We start from the raw sequence: 18,147 nt of genomic DNA, 5'->3' as shown, positions 1-18,147 counted from the left end.
ACCACTGTGCCACTAGGGAAGCCCAGCTTTATTATTTTAAAATAAATAAACTTAAAATATGTTTTAATTTTAATACAGGAAATATCATTAGCTATAAATCCATGATAAAACAAATAAACAACCCTTTAGGGTCCTCAATAAATTTTAAGATTGATAAGAGGTCCTGAGACCAGAGAGTTTGAGAACGGCTAAATTATGTTATACAAATCTATATTTGAATCAATCTATTAATAATCTTGATTTATTATATACAAAGTTATTTGGGTAAATTTTTAAATATTCTACAATCTGAACTTTTACCAATCATTCCTTCAATAAACAAACATTTGATGAGTACCCTGCCAAAAACTGTGGGAATACTAAGATAAATCAATCATGGTCCCTAGCCTTTAGGACAATAGGTACTCCAGGAGAGATTTCTCATAGGTAATGCTATTGGTAGAATATTCACTTGAACCTAAATGCAATAAGAGAAGAGTTGTGCAACTGGTTTGGAATTGAATTAGGTTAGAAAACTAATCAAAGAAAAACACAATACAATTATTACTTCCAGGAAAAAAAAACTAGTGTAGAAAAGTTACTCATACTATATACCTACATCTATACCTATATAGATATAAATTTCATGACTTAGATGTCAAAAGCATTTACAGAGTCATAATAACTTAAATTCTGAATATTGCCCTAACCAAAATTAAACTATAATATTAATGGAAAATCGGAGGACCTAGCTGAGATAGGCTGTGAAAAAGCTAAATCCTCACCTTCTATAATGGAAAGCCAATAAATAATGACTAAAATTTAAAAATTAATCAGCAGCAATACAAGCATGTTCCTTTGAGATATGGAGGTAAATACCAAAAGAATCAGCAAAAAGGGCAGAGTGGGGAGGCCAGGAGACTCTTCTTTTCTATAAAGAAGTGCACAGAATCATTCAACTTTTTAAATTATGTGTATATTTAACTCTGATTAAAAATGAAAATTAAATTTAAAATGCAACTTGTAGAACAACATTTAAACATGAAAAAATATTCTTTATATTTTAAGTGACTTATAAAACAATATATATGATCTCATTTCTATTTTTTTTAAAAGTATACATATAGGGGCTTCCCTGGTGGTGCAGCAGTTAAGAATCTACCTGCCAATGTAGGGGACACGGGTTCGAGCCCTGGTCTGGGAAGATCCCACACGCCGCAGAGCAACTAAGCCCGTGCGCCACAACTACTGAGCCAGAGCTCTAGAGCCAGCAAACCACAACTACTGAACCCACATGCCACAACTACTGAAGCCTGAGCGCCTAGAGCCCGTGCTCCGCAACACGAGAAGCCACGACAATGAGAAGCCCACGCCCCGCAACAAGGAGTAACCCCCGCTCACCGCAACTAGAGAAAGCAGGTGCACAGCAACGAAGACCCAACACAGCCAAAAATAAATTAATTTTTTTTAAAAAAGCCTGAACTCATATTTACCAACTATGAACTATGGTTATTCCTATATAGTATGATTATTTTCTTGGGATAGACTCCTCTTCTGTAAATTTACTATAGTAAACATGTATTTTTACAATAAGTAGAAAAACACTATTTTTAAAAGTTATAATTTTTAAGCCTCACATATATGGTCAAAAAATTTTTAGAGAAGGGTGCCAAAACCATTCAACGGGGAAAGATCAATCTTTTCAACAAATGGCACTGGATAAACTGGATATCCACATGCTAAAGAATAAAGCTGGACCCTTACTTTATACCATATATAAAAATTTACTGAAACTGGATCAAAGAACTAAATGTAAGATCCAAAACTATAAAACTCTTAGAACAATACATAGGGGAAAAGCTTCATGACATTGGATTTGGCAATGATTTCTTGGATATGACACCAAAAGAAAAGAAAAAAACAGATAAAGTGACTTCATCAAAATTAAAAACAAATAATTTTGATGAAGTGTCCATCAAAAGAGTAAAAATGCAACCTATGGAATGGGAGAACATATCTGCAAATAATATATCTGATAAGGGGTTAACATTTAGAATATATAAAGAAATCCTACAATTCAACAACAAAATAACAAACAACCCAATTTTAAAAATGGGCAAAAGACCTGAATAGACATTTCTCCAAAGAAAATATACGAAGGATCATAAGCATGGAAAGATGCTCAACATCATTAATAATTAACTAGGAAAATGCAAATCAAACCACTTTACAACCCATTTAGAATAACTATCAAAAAACATGAAAATAAGTGTTGGCAAAATTGTGGAGAAAGTGGAACCCATGTGCATTGCTGACGGAAATGAGGAATGAGGAAATGTGAAATGGTGCAGCCACTGTAGAAAACAGTACTGGAGGTTCCTCAAAAAAAATTAAACATAGAATTATGATATAATATGCAATTCCACCTTTGAGTATATACTCCAAAAAATTCAAAGGAGGGACTCAAAAAGATATTTTGTACACCAGTGTTCATGGCTGAATTATTCATTAGAGCCAAGAGGCAGAAGCACTCAAGTGTCCATCCCAAATGACAGATGAATGGATAAACAAAAATGTAGCACATGTATACAAAGGAATATTATTCAATTTTAAAAAGGAAGGAAATTCTCACACATGGTACAACATGAATGAACCTTGAAGACCTTATGTTAAGTGAAAAAAGCCAATCACAAAAGGTCAAATATATGATTCCATTTATAATAGGTAGCTAGATTAGTCAAATTCATAGAGACAGAAGGTAGTTTCTGTCTAGTGGTTGCCAGGGGCTGCAAGGAGGAGGTAATAGGGATTTAGTGTGGGTACAAAGTTTCATTTTTGGGAAGATGAAAAAGTTCTGGAGATGAATTGTGGTGATGGTTGCAGAACAATGTTAATATACTTAATGCCACTGAGTTGTACACTTAAAAATAGTTAAAATGGAAAATCTAATGTATATTTTACCATGAAAAAAGTTTCTAACACTACTAGGTACCCCTCAGAAATATAACTACCAAATAATTTTCACCATATCTCACTTTAAATTACTAGTAGAAAGATCATGAAACAAAGTAGTATCCTGGATACAGTCCTTCAAGATACTAATATAAAGCTAAAAATACACCTGTTCCAATCAGAAATTGAACCCTAAGGGAAAAGCCCAGAATCCTGTAAGCTACCGAGGTGTACTAGATTGCTTCTAAAATGGCTCCCAATAATCCCTATCTCATGTTATTGATCCCTTCCCCTTTAGTGTGGGTGGATCCAGTCACTTGACTCTAATGAACAGAATACAGCAAAAGTGACAGGATATCACTTCCCAGATATAAAAGACTGTGACATCTACCTTGCTCATTGTCTCTCTCTGGCTCTTTCTACTTGCTTGCTCTGATGAGGAAAGCTGCCATGTTGCCCCAAGGAAAGACCCATGTGCTAGGACAACCTCTGCTAGCATATGATTCCACTTACAAAAGGTACCAACAGCCCTCAGTCCAACCACCCACAAGGAATGGAATCATGCCAACAACCACTGGAGTAAGCTTGGAAACAGATCCTTCCTCAGTTGTGCCTTTTGATGACTACAGCCTACCTTAATTGCAGTCTCTGACTCATCTTGAAACAGAGTACCCAGATGGCTGAGTCACACACAAAATCCTGACCCACAGATTCTGTGAAATAATGCTGTTGTTTTAAAACAGTAAGTTAGGGGTAATTTGTTATGCAGCCATAGATAACTAACACACCAGGCTTCACTGGTGTAAGACAATAGTTTCTCAAAGTTGTACACGAACCACAGGTTCTTTTTGATTCCACATCACGAATTATATCTTAAAAAATTAATGTAATCTGGCTGCAGTATCAATGCTGTCAAATAACTGTTTGGGATTCATTTTTTCAGTAAGCTAATAGCTTTAAAATAATCTTGGTGCAAGAAAATGAGATATTGCAAGAAAGAACTTAAATAATTCCTCCTTGGCAATATCTTCAATGACCTAAAAGAGAAAGTAAACAGCATGATAATGAATTCAGACAGTGATGCTAAATCTGGAGGTGTTGCCAAAACAGACCCAAAGATGATCAAAATACAGACAGAACATACTAAATGGAGATTCAACTTGTAAAATACCATGTGGTGAAAAATCATTTGAAACATTTGCTTGGTAGAAAAAGATTGAGAAGAAAAATAGCCAACAAATTAATAAGTAAATACTGATAATCCCCTAGATTACAAACTAGGGGATGATGAAGACCATATCATAGTCACTATATTCTCTGCCATAATCAAAAATTATGAACTTTGCAGTTAATCAATAGATATTTGGTGAAGTAATTTAATTAACCAGATGAAAATGAGACATCAAACTGTATGTAATTTATAAATCATACAGGTTCACATATATGAGTATAACAGAAAGATGAGAGGAAAAATGAGAACTAAAAGGAGAATGAAAATAAAAATGATAAGACACAAAGGCAAATGGATAAAAACTGTACTAATATAAGAATTCCAAAAACATAAACCAGACCAAACCATACTTAATGAAGATAACTCCCTATAAGAGTATTGTCTGAGAAATTAATAACACTGCAGTGTGTTTATTGTCTTTTAGCTCCAGGGACCTCACAGAATAGAGATTAAGACCAGACTATCTGGGGAATTCCCTGGCGGCCCAGTGGTTAGGACTCCGTGCTCTCACTGCCAAGGGGCTGGGTTCAATCCCTGGTCAGAGAACAAAGATCCCACAGCTGTGCGGGGAGGGGGAGACCAGACTACCTAGATTCAAATCCTGGCTGTATAACCTAGGACCCACTACTTAACTTCTCTATGCCTCAATTTCCTCAACTATAGAAAAGAGATAGCAACTGTGGCTATTTAAGGATTAAAAGTGATAATACATGATATATGTAAAGTGCTTACTCATCACAGTGCCTGCTACACTGACTGTGCCCAATAAATGGTAATCATTACTTACTACATCATTTTGCATGCTTCTTAGCCAACAGAAGAAGAAATAGTCACATTCACAAACATAATGTTATCCAAAACAGTCCCTGAAGTGCTTGAATGTTGATGAAAAAAAATAATCATGTTTGCATGGAAGACTAGAATTTAAACCTAGTATGCAAGTATTACTTATCAAATTCATATAGAAATGTTTTTGTCAGCAAGAGAAATTATTACTCTACAACTATGATTACAAATTAAATTATAGCATTTGCATTGTTATAATTTTGCTCTTAAAGTTAACAGAAAAATTAGTTGACCAAAAAGGGAATAAAAATAAACCTACTATTTCTAGGTTGGAAAAAGTATAAATTAGTTCCCAAATGTGCTTTCACTTGAAGCAAATTTTGAGTACCCACCTACGTAAAAAAAGGAAGCACTGTCATAGTGAATATAAAAAAAGAAATTATTTAAATATAAAAAGTAAAGACTCTCACACACTGCTAGTAGGAATGTACTTTGGAAAATAGTTCTGTATTATAAAGTAAAGCTGAAAATATGCACGTACTGTGACCCAGCAACCCTTTTCCTAGGTATATCCTAAAGACACTCTTCTCTCACGTGCACCAGGAAATATGTACAAGAATTTTCAGTCACACTGTCCATAAATGCCAAAAACTGAAACAACCCAAATGTCCAGCGAGAGAAGAATGGATAAATTGTAATATACTCATACAGTGAAAAAATGTACTAGCTTCCTACTGCTGACGTAACAAATTACCACAAATTTAGCAGCAAAACAACATAAATTTATAGTCTTACAGTTCTGGAGATCAGAAGTCCAGGCTTCCACTGGGGCTAAAATCAAGGTATCAGCAAGGCTATGCTCCTTCTGGAGGCTCTAGAGGAGAATCCTCTTCCTTGCCTTTTCCAACTTCTAGAAGTTGCCTTCATTCTCTGGCTCATGGCCACATCCTCCACCTTCAAAGCTGGAGTAGTGTAGTTAGCATCTTCAAATCTCTCTGACCTCTGCTTCCATCATCACATCTCCTTACTTCTCTCTGACAAAATATATATGCCTCCCTCTTACAGGACCCTTGTGAGTACACTAAACCCACCTGGAAAATCAAGGATAATGTTCCCAACTCAGAGCTTTAAGTTAATCACACCTGCAAAGTCCATTCTGCCTATAAGGTAACATATTCAGAAGTTTCAGGGATTAGAAAGTGAGTATCTTTGGGGGGACCATTATTCTACCTGCCACAAAAAATATGCTAAGAAAATGAAACTACTGCTACTCTGAACTACATGACTAAATCTCAGGATAGACATTGAAAAAAATCAAGCAAGACAAAAGTATACTTACAACATAAGTCTTCTATGTAAGGTTCAAAATTAAGCAAAACTAAACTATGTTAAATAGGGATGCAAGTATAGGTAGTAAGTCTATAAAGAGAAAACAAGGACATGATTTTTCATAAAAAGCACAAGAATGAATTCCTTTGGGGGTAAGAAAAGGAGATAAGGAAAGGGCTTCTGAGATGCTGGCAATGTTCTATTTCTTGACCACTTGGCCTTATAATTATTCTTTAAACTGTACAGGGGGCTTCCCTCGTGGCACAGTGGGTAAGAAACCACCTACCAATGCAGGGGACACGGATTCGATCCTTGGTCTGGGAAAGTCCCACACATCACAGAGCAACTAAGCCCGTGTGCCACAACTACTGAGCCTGCGCTCTAGAGCCCGTGTACTACAACTACTGAGCCTGCACTCTAGAGCCTGCAAGCCACGTCTACTGAGCCCGTGTGCTGCAACAACTGAGCCTGCACTCTAGAACCCGCGAGCCATGTCTACTGAGTCCGTGCACTGCAACTACTGAGCCTGCACTCTGCAACTACTGAAGCCCGAGCACCTAGAGCACGTGCTCCCCAACAAGAGAAGCCACCACAATCAGAAGCCTGTGCACCTCAATGAAGAGTAGCTTCAGCTTGCCACAACTAGAGAAAGCCCGCATGCAACAATGAAGACCCAACACAGCCAAAAATAAAGTAAATAAAATACATAAATTTAAACTGTACCTATAATTAATGTCTCTTATAAAAAGAACAGTAACAGATAATGGCCATATAAACCAGAGCAGGGAAATCCAGACACAAACTAGATAGGCAACAACCATCTAGCAGTATGACAGATAGCAGAAGACTGTCCCATCTATACAATGGTAAAAAGCCAGGTAATCTGTGAGTTGAGCATGAAGCAGAAATCTAGGTTCAGAGTAAAGAAAGAGGCTTAGAAGCACATGCACAATTACATGTCTTCTAAGACATATCTTCTAGGACAATTTACAATGTCTTCCTAAAAGACTATAAATTTCTTGAGGTCAAGAGCAGAATTCTACTATCTTTGTATTCTCAGTACCTAGCATAATACCTACCACAGAACAATTGTTCAATAAATGTTTAATGAATGGAAGAATGAATGAAACATCTTTAACCTCCTAGACAGCTGAATGAAAAGAAGTAGTCCTCAAGTAAATAATTGAGAGCTGACTTTTAAATTTAACATATAGTCATTCAATAAATTGTTACAAATACATAGAAGAGTAGGAAGAAGTATAATGTATAGTTTTGCCCTCAATGAGTTTATAATCAAGGGAAGAAGTTAAACAATTATTTCCAAATTATTCTTTGACGTAGAACACATAATACAAAAACAGAAATTAATAGTAATTCTCTGGATTTAAAAGGCAAAATAAACTAATAAGAACCTGCTGTATAAAAAAATAGATAAAATTCAAAAAAATAAAATAAAATAAAAGGTAGGGCTTCCCTGGTGGCGCAGTGGTTGAGAGTCCGCCTGCCAATGCAGGGGACACGGGTTTGTGCCCTGGTCCAGGAGGATCCCACATGCCGCGGAGCGGCTGGGCGCATGAGCCATGACCGCTGAGCCTGCGCGTCCAGAGCCTGTGCTCCGCAACAGGAGAGGCCACAGCAGTGAGAGGCCCGCGTACCACAAAAAAAAAAAAAAAAAAAAAAAGGGTAAAATATATAAGTTAATCAACATCAAATTGCAAGGGCCAGTGCATATGACAAATCAGAACTGGGAGAGACTAACATGGGCTAGGATGATCATACGATGTTTCTTAGAGGAGCTGGATAACATCTATAGCGGTTTGGCGATTGCAAAATAGCCAAAAGTTCCTCCCATTCCTGTATACACATCCCTTTACAATGTGACCTTGCTGCATCTGCCATTGAAAGGTAGATTTTCCTTCTCCATTCTGGAAACTGAGGTTGGCCCCATGACTTGCTTTAACCAATGGGACATCAGCAAACATGACCCAGAAGGTTGAAAAGCACTTATGCACTGGACTTGCCCTCTTTTGCTGGTTTTGGAATCCAGATAGTGAGGAAACCCAAGCTAGGTGACTGCTTCACATAAATGAGCCCAAACAAGACCAAAAGAACCATTCAGCTGAGCCTAGCCAAACTGCCAACCCACATAATAGTTAATAAATTATTGTTTTAGCTCCTGAACTTCGGGGTGGTTTGTTTAATGACAAGAACTAACTGAAGATGTAAGCAAGGGCACAGAAAAGGAAAGGAGCAAAACATACAAGTACATGAGAAAATGAATGCATACATTAGTCTAAATGGAAAAGAGTTCTGATTGTGGAGTAAGAATACATAAACCTGAAAGGTAAACTGAGTTCAGATTGTAAAAATCAGGCTAGGGGGCTTCCCTGGTGGTGCAGTGGTTAAGAATCCGCCTGCCAATGCAGGGAACATGGGTTCGAGCCCTCATCAAGGAAGATCCTACATGCTGCGGAACAACTAAGCCCATGTGCCACAACTACTAAGCCTGCACTCTAGAGCCCGCGAGCCACAACTACTTAGCCCATGTGCCACAACTACTGAAGCCCATGTGCCTAGAGCCCGTGCTCCACAAGAGAAGCCACCTCAATGAGAAGCCCGCGCACTGCAACGAAGAGCAGCCCAGAGTAGCCCCCACTCGCCACAGCTAGAGAAAGCCCAGGCAGAGCAACGAAGACCCAATGCAGCCAAAAATAAATAAATTTAAAAATCAGGCTAGGAAGAGGATGGACTTCATTCAGTTTCAATAGACAGGAAGAGCCACTGAAGGATTTCAGAGCAGGGGAGGACATAATGCAAGAGGAAAGGAAGTCCAGTTACAACTACTATTATCTAGAAAGGCTGAAGCAAAAAAATTCTCCTACATTTGGGGGAAGCTAGATAATTCACTAAACAGATAACAACAGAGTTCTATAAGTGTCATATATAGCTTATGTAAGATTCTGCTCTTTAACAGAAAAATAGGAAAATTATTTTTACCTACAATTTTAATTTCAATGGGAACAGTGCTAGAATTAATCATCAGAAGAGCTTATGACGTGTCTAAAGAGTAAGGAAAATATTTTTGAAGCTATTATTTGGGCATAAAAATAATACCCAGATTTCTAATGACAGCATAACTTTGAAATATGACTCCTCTTTGTTTGACATTTCAATATACCCACCAGACCACTTCGGCTTCTGACCACCGAAGTAACAGGGACCAGATTTAGCCTCCCACCTTAAACGGGAAAAATAGACAAAATATATGAAACAATGGACTTTAGACACTAGAACTAGACAATAGGCAGCACAAAACATGGATCCACAAGAGAAGGGAAATAAATGAGGTAAGCCTTAAGACTGCCCCCAGCTCACTGACTGGAGAGTTTCCAGGCTGCAGCACAGGAATGAGGAACCCAAACAGAGCCCAGCAGTCTCGCTGAGTTGAAGAGACAGAATTCAGAGTTTTGAGGAGGCAAGGCAGGGCAGAACACTGAAGAGCTGTACAGATAGAACTCTGGATATCTAGAGAGGGTTCCTCTTGAAACTTTGGCGAGTACTTATGAGTGCATGTGTGTACAGAAGCAATCAAGGCCAGGGTAAAGAACCACTGGAAAGAGGCAGGCAGGAACAATCCTTAATGTTCACACAAGGCTGTGAATAGTTTGTATAATCACCAAACAGAGTGAAAAAAAAAAAAAAAACTTTAAAAACATCCAGGGCCATGAATGCATCTAACTATTTTCAAATAACTTAATTGTATCCCAGAACAAATCCCCATAATATTTACAGGAATTAAAAAAAAAAAATCCAGCACATGACAGTGTAAAATTACAACGTCGAGCATCCAAACAGAAATTAGCAGGGACACAAACAAGGAGAAATATCAATCAATAAAAACAGACTTAGAAATGGTGCAGATGACAGAATGGTAGACAAGGACTTTAAAACAGCTATTATAAATATATTCAAAGAAACAGAGAAAACCATTAAGCATGAGGAAAGAAATGGGAAATATTTTTTAAATGAACTTCTAGACATAAGAAGTATATACCTGAGATTTAAAAAATACACTAGATAGGATTAACACCAGATTAACCACTGTGGAATAAAGGATTAGTGAAGTTGAAGATACAGAAAAATCACCCAGGACTTCCCTGGTGGTCCAGTGGTTAAGAATCCGCCTTCCAATGCAGGGGATGCAGGTTTGATCCCTGTCGGGGAAATAAAATCCCGCATGCCACAGGGCAACTAAGCCTGAGCACTCTAGAGCCTGCGTGCCACAACTAGAGAACCCTGCGCACCACAACTACCGAGCCCACACACTCTAGAGCCTGTGCAACACAAGGAAGAGCCCACGTGCTGCAACCAAGACCCAAAGCAGCCAAATATTTTTTAAAAAAAGAAAGAAAAAGGAATCATCCAAAATGAAACAGACAATAGAAAAAGACAGAAACCACACAGAGAATCAGTGAGCAATGGGATAACATCAAAAAGCCTAACATGGACTTCCTTCGTGGTGCAGTGGTTAAGAATCAGCCTGCCAATGCAGGGGACACGGGTTCGAGCCCTGGTCCAGGAAGATCCCACATTCCGCGGAGCAACTAAGCCCGTGCGCCCAAACTACTGAGCCTGCACCCTAGAGCCCACAAGCCACAACTACTGAAGCCCACACACCTAGAGCCCGTGGTCCGCAACAAGAGAAGCCACCACAATGAGAAGCCCAGGCACCGCAACAGAGAGTAGCCCCTGCTCGCTGCAACTAGAGAAAGCCCACGTGCAGCAATGAAGACCCAACATAGCCAAAAATAAATAAATTTTTTTAAAAGCCTAACATACATATAACTGGAGTCCCAGAAGGAGAGAATAGAGAGGTTGTTTATACTTTTATTTTGTTGTCAGTTATTGTAACCATGCTATCTTAAAGTTTCTCTCCACTTTTAGTAGATATTTTAATTTCTGGATACATTTATTGGGCCCAAAGAGATTGCATGCTTTAAAAAAAAAACCTGAAGAAAAAATGTCTGAAATTTTTCCAAATTTGATGAAAACTATCAACACACTGAACATCCCCTATTAAAACAAAAAATCAGATGTTTTCAAAGTCATCATCATCTGTTAAGTAGATAATATTTAGGATACCTGATTAATATTCCAAAAATAGATTAAAATATAGTTAGATGCAGAGTGGCTATCTCTTCATCAAACATCTCAAAAGTCAAAATAATACATTTTTCACATTATAAGAAACTAAATTATGTCTCAAGATAAAACAAGCTGAGGTGCAGACACAAGTTTACAAAGACTACAAACCAGTTAAGCTTTTCAAAATATCTAATAACAGTAATGTAAACAACAGAAGTAAGGGTCAAGAATAGGATAAACCCCATGAGATTTTTTTTTAACCCTGCAGGTTTTAGCAAAAGCCTCTCTATAAAGTGTTAGTAAAAAGAGATGAAGATGTACAAATAACCCTATTTGTTGAGAGCAAAAGAGAAAGAAAATTTAGTCACCACTCACACTTCAACTGTTCCTTCTAAACTTTAACAGGAGATAAATTATACTTCCAGCAGCATGGAATCTCTCTGAGCTCATAAATATATTCAAGAAAGTAAAATATCTATTAAAAGTGAAGAGAAATTTTACAAGTCAGTTATGGTTACAATTACCTACAACAGAATAAAAGTGTAAACAACCTAGTTCACCTCTCCCTGGCTACTGATACTAACAACACATAAACAAATTCTTCCCTTACAGAAAGTACAGTGTAACTTACATGTCAAGATTGTAAGGAAAGGGCTTCCCTGGTGGCACAGTGGTTAAGAATCCACCTGCCCATGCAGGGGACACGGGTTCGAGCCCTGGTCCAGGAAGACCCCACATGCCACAGAGCAACTAAGCCCACGTGCCATAAATACTGAGCCTGTGCTCTAGAGCCCACAAGCCAAAACTATTGAGCCCGTGTGCCACAACTACTGAAGCCTGCATGCCTAGAGCCCGTGCTCCACAACAAGAGAAGCCACTGCAACGAGAAGCCCACACACCGCAATGAAGAGTAGCCCTTGCTTGCCGCAACTAGAGAAAGCCCATGTGCAGCAACAAAGACCCAACATAGACCAAAATAAATTAGTTAATTAAAATTAAAGAAAAAAAAGATTGTAAGGAAAACATTAAACAAGACAATTCCTTGGGTGAAATCTACTGTAGCCACATCAACCAAACAAAGCATTGCCTATGATCCTCCAACTAAGACAAAGAAAAAAAAAAAAATCAATGAAGAATCTTCTCTGTAGTGATCTTCATTGTAATTGGATTTTAAGTATATTAACTTCCCTTTTTAAAAATAGAAAAACTAAAAAAAAAAAGAAAGGGCTTCCCTGGTGGCGCAGTGGTTGAGAGTCCGCCTGCCGATGCAGGGGACACGGGTTCGTGCCCCGGTCCGGGAAGATCCCACATGCCACGGAGCGGCTAGGCCCGTGAGCCATAGCCGCTGAGCCTTTGTGTCCGGAGCCTATGCTCCACAACGGGAGAGGCCACAACAGTGAGAGGCCCGCGTACCGCAAAAAAAAAAAAAATCAAAACCGAAGCAAAGAGAGGTTAAGTAATCTAAGGACCCATGACATGTTATCATAGAGATGAGAAAAGATTCAGATCTCACCTTGATGCACAATTAACAGTTTTATTCATCTGTCTAGTAAGCATTTATTAATTTATGAGATTTGTGGCTATACTAACCTTATTTTATAAACCAAAAATTAGGAGCCAGCATATGATAAGGGATATTTTTTTCTGATTTACAAATGAATTTATATATTTTTAAACTTACAAAGATGTTCAAACTATATCCTAGTTACTTGTACATTTAATAACTCACCTATAAGCTGCTGGACTCTGGCTACAAAGAGACTCTAACTATTTACCTGAAAGACCTCTTTCTTGTAACCATACATACCCTCCTACTGGAAATGCCTAGTCCTAACTTCTGAGGTTCAAAGAGTATGAAATATAACATAGGAATTCTGTCAGTACTTAAGCAATTGAGGCCTGGGAGAACCCAAAGTCGAAACCCATATTGGAGGGAGAGGGTGGCCTCTTTAGAGCAAAAGTTTTCAAAGTGTTCTGGTGTTTGGAAAGGATTTGTCTAAAGCTGTTTCAGGAATTGTATGAACATTTAATTTTTATTAAATATCTTTATTTTAAAACATTTATTTTTAATTTTTTAACTACTTACAGCTATAACATATCCACTAACCTGCAAAACTGGTAGAGTATGTAGAATAAACTGTGGTTGATAAAACAAAGACTACTTCCCTGAACCCATCCCCCGGACTGTTAGGTCTGTCAGTTAATACGTTTATGTGGTCGTCTGCATTTTCCCTTCATGATACTTGGAACACTTGTAATTCCTTGTTCTACAATTGTCTATTCCCACTGTATTGCAAGTTCCAAAAGTGAGATAATTTCTGTCTTGTTCCCTACTGAATCTCTAACCCCTACCACAGTAACATGGTAGATACTTAAATATTTAATGAGACTACTGCAGTAGTTCTAAGGAGAGATAATGAGGATCAGAGACGCTAAATTAAGATGGTAGCAGTAGAAATGAAAAGGAGAGGTTTTGTGCATGTAGAACCAGGGAAAAGAAGCAGGCTAAAAAATTAAATTAATGGGATTTTTGAATTTGGATGACTGATTAAATCGTGACACCTTCATTTATAATTACAGAAGTTAAAAGTGGACTGACTTTGGCCTTGGACATGTTGAATTTTTTAAGTGCTACACAAGTCCCTCAGAAATGAAGTCCTAATCTAGCTTACTATCTACCATACTATTTAGCTTCCAGCTGATTTTTTCAAATCGAATTTCATAAGAAGCAAGGCTCACATTTTTCTCTTTAGTTATTCATTTTTTTCCCCCTATTTTCCTCCCCTCATCTCTGCATTACTGGTCATTGAAATATGTTGATAAAACCTTTTCTGAGAGGGCTTCCCTGGTGGCGCAGTGGTTGAGAGTCTGCCTGCTGGTGCAGGGGACACGGGTTCTTGCCCAGTCCAGGAGGATCCCACATGCCGCGGAGCGGCTGGGCCCGTGAGCCATGGCCGCTGGGCCTGCGCGTGTGCTCCGCAACAGAAGAGGCCACAACAGTGAGAGGCCCGTGTACCGCAAAAAAAAAAAAAAAAAAAAAAACCGTTTCTGAGAAATTTTAGAAACCAAAGGACTTAGTAGATCAAGGAAAAAAGCAGGGGGCAGGGGTTTCCAAACTTAATCCATAAAACACAGCACACATGGAAAACTAAACGTTAGACCAATATTAGCAATATACAGTATTGAGATGATCACATGGTTAGAACAAGATCAGGGAAACAATGCAAAATCATTTTTTTTAAAAAGGTAATTACCTTGGAACGTCAGAAAGACCAAAAAAAAAAAAATCCAAGTATAAAAATAATGATAAAAGCATTTTAGTAAAAACGGACATAATGGCAAATAAGTTTTCTAATGCAAATATTAAAAAATACTGATTTTTATTTTCAATAAAGATGTAGATTCTCTAAAATATATATATAATATATAATATTGATTCTTAAACATGGTTAGGTTAAATCTTGACATTATCAAAGGGAGCTAAGAATCTATTACCTCCCATTCTTCAGAAAACACTACAACAAGCCAGGTTTTTTTTGTTTTGTTTTTTGTTTTTAAAGTTTTATTGGAGTGTAATTGAGTTACAATGCTGTGTTAGTTTCAGGTGTTCAGCAAAGTGAAGCAGTTATATATATGTCCACTCCTTTTTAGATTCTTTTCCCATATAGGCCATTTACAGAGTATTGAGGTGCTTTTCAAAGAACACTTAATTTTTTTACTTTGGGAAGCTCTACTCTAATTGAAGTGAAAGTAAATTGCTTAACACAATAAAAAGCAGCTATCAACATCCCAAAATATCAAGGATCGTATATACAAATGTCAAAAAAAAAATCACAGAAAAAATCCAAAATGTTGACAAAAGTTGATAAATATTATAGACTCAAGTATTAAGAACACATAAAATAATAACCACAAGGAATCATTATGCTTAACTTAAAGTCATATAACAAATGAAAATATACCAAGAAGTCTGCTTAAAAATCACCTGTTTAAAAGACGAAACTTTCTGGCAAAACTGACATTGATGTTAGGTAAATAATATAATGTCAATCTATATTTTAAACTTACAACCAAGGATTACAAGATATTGAGGACAGAAACTTGTGAGCAGTAATATGTGTTGGAATTATGTTCAAAATTCAGCTCTAAAAACCCAACTTTTTTCACATAGATTTAAAGGGTCTTTTATCAAATATGGAAGTATGATATTTAACCTGAAAGCACTGAGTATTTACAGCACAAAAACTGTTAAAAAAAAAAAAAAAAGGATTTTTAACCCAAGGATTCTATCCACTGAAGCCTAGGGGAAAAAAATCTACCATCATCACTATTGTTTACAATATACTGAGTAACAAAAAATATGACAACGAAGTAAAACAGTACAAATGTTTAATTTCATATTTCAAAACCTATAAATATTGGATGTCCTGCCATATTTATTACCAATCAAATAAATTGACATAGCTCCAGCTATATTTTGAGTCTTTCTTAAGAGCCCCCAAAATAGCAAAAGAATACATGGCTAGAGTAATTCTGTGTAACATGCACTCAAACTGTAAAGAATGCCACATATCTATAAAAGAATTTTTCTATCGGAGATTTTTTTTTAAGTGGGAAAGGAAGCAAGCTATATTCTCCATTAGTTCTTAAAGGCTATTTTATTTTGCTAATCAATTCAGAAGTCACTAGTTTAATAATGCTCACTAAACATTTTCTCTTGTTTTATACTGTTTTTTGTTTTTTTTTTTCCAGGCAACAAACATTTATTATGAGGATTAGGAATATGAGAGTATCTAATTTGCGTGGTTCCAGCTCAAAGTCTCTCATGAATTGCAATTAAGTTGTCATTTCTATACATTAAGTTATAAAACTTATAAAGAATTGCCTGCCCCCGCCACCAAAGTTATATTCCATGATCATAGTATATTCAGCTCTGTAATATTTGTTTACAATGAAAAACCAACAATCTATCACTAACTCACATTTTAGTGTATTTTTTTTAATGTAAAATACCCTCAAAAGTTGTCTGCATTATACAAACTTCACTTCTAACACTACATTAGTGATATCTGAAGCCCTGCATAAGTGAGTTCATTTTGCTAAAGCAAATAAGCCTACTCTCATGAAGATTTCCTGAGGCATTAAAATAATAAGTATTTAAAAGAAAGTCAAAAGAAGACACAAATATTTGAAGTCATACACAGTACAACAAAGAATTTGCTAAATTATGTATTAACCATACTACAAGATAATGAGCAAGATATACCATTCTTAGACCACTACTGAAGACCAAATTTATTTCAATTTCATATTACAAATTAAATTAATGAAGCTAGGGACTTCAATTTCTTTTATGTGTCTAAAACTAAAAGAAGAAAAAGCATTTTTTAACATTCTATCATAAAGGAAAAGTGTTAGAAAGACTTTCCTTTATTACCATGCTTCAAACATCCCCTTTAGTGCCTTGATAAAAATGTATCATACAGGAAAACATAAGCTTCTAAATTAGAGAGATTCCTTTCAGTACATTTTCAATTTCAAAAGAGCACAATACATCATCCAAGTCCACACACTTGTTATCTGAAAAATGTTTAGACTTAGGATGAATTCTTCAAGCTTAGTCATATAAGTAATATTTGTCATCATTACTGCTTTATTTAAATAAATAAAAAAGAAATACATAACATTCAGCTTTAAAATCCATCTCCCATCACCTCTTCCCCCTCAAATGAACGGTACTCTATTACATTTAGCCAAAAGAAAACAGCAAATACATCTTTATGGTCTGTCCTAGTAAACCAGTATTTAGAAGCCAATGAAACTTTTACTAATGGCTCAGAACCAAACACTGTAACAAAACACAGAGTGGATCCTCCGGGTGTGTACATGTGCCCATTCATAATATTATGATCCTCATACACGCCTTAAAAAACTTAACTTCTATTTAAAACCAAAACATCTTTACATAATACACAGGTTATTATAAAATTGCCCTCTTTAATGTTCAAACATAGAACAATTTCTAAAGCGAGGGACGAAAAGAGTTAATACCGGATTGCTGCCACCTATCAACTTTAATTTAAAGCAAAGTACAACTCAATGTCATTTTTACCTCTAATGCAGCCACGACTGAAACAAAATTAAGTTCACTGTGGATAAAGTATCCTGGCATCCCAATGTATTATTTACTTCTGATTTAACAGTAAATACGTGTGGAGTCCTTTGTCCCTCCCACAGCATCCCGGGTTGTCAACATCATCTTAGTCAAAGCAAATGACGAGCAAATCCCTCAGGTCTACTTCGCACCCTAAGTACCATAAAGTCATGGCCTCCACTGTCGTTACTACACAACAAACAGATTCTATAGTCCCATGCCCTCTTCTATTAGATTTGAGGAAGCGGGGTGGGAAAGAAGCGTTCAGTATATCCTGAGAATCATCTGTGTTCAGTCCTGGTACCTAAAGCAGCATGAATACAAGTGGTATGTGGGTCATCCAGAGAGAGAGAAACAGAACGAAGCTTTATGACCCTCCAAGTTCAGCGAAGACACCAAAAGCCTCTGGGGATACGGGGCACAACCCTCCAGGGAAACGGGGGAGAAACAGTCTCCGACTTGGAGCGACTGGGTCTGGCACAAGCCCAGGGCGTGGGTAGCGACCGAGGAGTCTCCGGTACCCCTCCCCTCCGCACCAGGATCGGTCACTGGTCGAGGGGTGCGGCCGGAG

General features: G+C 37.1%; 1 protein-coding gene across 3 annotated transcripts in view; it reads right to left on the bottom strand.

Annotated features, from left to right (window-relative positions):
• Window positions 1-18,147, bottom strand: part of TTBK2 (tau tubulin kinase 2) — a 145,662-nt gene that overhangs the window by 127,067 nt on the left and 448 nt on the right. The window lies entirely within an intron of this gene.

The sequence above is a fragment of the Delphinapterus leucas genome, chromosome 2 (assembly GCF_059928025.1).
Source record: "Delphinapterus leucas isolate spDelLeu-1000000601 "Yukka" chromosome 2, BTC_Dleu_Yukka2, whole genome shotgun sequence".
In the NCBI taxonomy this organism is placed as follows: Eukaryota; Metazoa; Chordata; class Mammalia; order Artiodactyla; family Monodontidae; genus Delphinapterus; species Delphinapterus leucas.
Note: the sequence above shows the minus strand (reverse complement) of the source record. Positions and strands in the feature narration are given on the sequence as shown.